The sequence below is a fragment of the Aulostomus chinensis genome, chromosome 12, assembly GCF_037954235.1.
Source record: "Aulostomus chinensis isolate RoL2024-O1b breed Wild chromosome 12, RoL_Achi_v1.0, whole genome shotgun sequence".
NCBI classification, from domain to species: Eukaryota; Metazoa; Chordata; class Actinopteri; order Syngnathiformes; family Aulostomidae; genus Aulostomus; species Aulostomus chinensis.
The window spans coordinates 14,549,570-14,550,709 of NC_141331.1; the positions used below are offsets into that span (position 1 = coordinate 14,549,570).

The following is a 1,140-nucleotide window of genomic DNA, read 5'->3' on the forward strand; positions in this document are numbered from 1 at the left end:
ATACATGACATACGCCGTTTCTATAACGTCACTGGACGTCAAGCTAGATTGAGAGAGAGGAAGCGAGAGAGAGAGAGAGAGAGAGAGAGAGAGAGAGGCGTCCTGATGGTGACTTCACTGACACCAACTACTTCCTGACGCAACGCTACTGTAAGAGCGGAGGGAAACAAGGAGCTCACCTTTTCATCCGATGAACCAACATGATCCTATTTCTGCATAGTAAGCCGCCTCAGCTCTCCCTTCCAAGAACACATACTTCCAAGAGTGCCACTGTTGTTGACGCCTCCATTTTTTTTTTTTTTTTACAAAAATAAAAGCAACTCGTCACACTACTTGTTGCATTGCTTTACTGCCCTCTCGTCACCGTCAGGAGAGAGGGAAATCCACCTGCCCTGTAAGTGTCCAAACTTGTCTTTTTGCATGCTTACATCTGGAGAAAGTGAACTTTAATGCCAACGCCATACATGTAGGAACCTGCCAGGAGAGGGAATGGATGGATATGACTCATCTTCAGCTCGGCTTTATGATCTAGGGAAGTTTGGATGGAAGAGAAATGCAGGTTTCTGTACTCCTACTCGTGCTGGGGGGAAGCGGTGGTAACGCGTTACTGAACATCTCGTTGCCGCCCTGTGCTGTCCGGGAACTAGAGAGTTTATAGGCGTGGATAGGCTGAATGCTGAAGACTCGGTGAAGTAACAGAGGAAGCATTTGCGCATTGAAAGGAAGGAAGAAGGGAAGCCTGATTCGGGGTGTCTACTTGTGGATAGATATTCAAGTTACCGAGCCGGGCTATGCAAATGTGCCCGTTCCTATGCGCGCACGGGGCGCACCGAGTGGCTTGATCCTGGGTAGCGTACGTCGGACCCGGGGACCGTGTTGTGTTTAGCTTTTTCTCCATGTTGCTGATTCTTGTCGTCTCACACACTTGAGCTGAGAGGGCGAATTTATCTCAGATGGGTTTTTTTTCCCCCTCTGCGCGTTAATGGCCAGCCGTGTGAACTAGGCTACGGCGCGCTCAGATGTTTTTTTTTTTTTTCTGTCTCTCGGTCGCTCTGTGTATCCACCGCTCCGCCCCCCCCCCACCCCCACCCCCCTTTTCGCAACATTGACGCAACCAAAAATACTGGAACAAAAGAAACA

At 49.5% G+C, this 1,140-nt stretch overlaps 1 protein-coding gene across 1 annotated transcript in view; it reads right to left on the reverse strand.

The window, feature by feature from the left end:
* Nucleotides 1–1,140, reverse strand: part of rnaseh2b (ribonuclease H2, subunit B) — a 40,743-nt gene that overhangs the window by 28,081 nt on the left and 11,522 nt on the right. The gene's annotated exons all lie outside the window — the stretch shown is intronic.